Source organism: Anoplopoma fimbria, chromosome 6 (assembly GCF_027596085.1).
Source record: "Anoplopoma fimbria isolate UVic2021 breed Golden Eagle Sablefish chromosome 6, Afim_UVic_2022, whole genome shotgun sequence".
NCBI lineage: Eukaryota > Metazoa > Chordata > Actinopteri > Perciformes > Anoplopomatidae > Anoplopoma > Anoplopoma fimbria.
In genome coordinates, this window is record NC_072454.1 from 21,385,960 (window position 1) to 21,386,217 (window position 258).

Sequence of the window (258 nt, forward strand, 5' to 3'; positions counted from 1 at the left end):
TGGGCAACATTTTGCAAGAAACACCACTTCCACATCATCTCGGACACAACACAGAGGATGCCAGGAAGAACCATCTGGACAACTAGGAAAATTTTTACAGCTCACTGGAGGTCTTGTATGTTGCCTCAACTTGAGCATTGGCTTTTGTTTGAATTCAGTAAGTGCTACTTCTTGGGGCACTTGAACCTGACAAATACTACGGACAACAAGAAGAGATAGATGTCAATGAAATCATATTCAGATAACCTCAAACGGAGA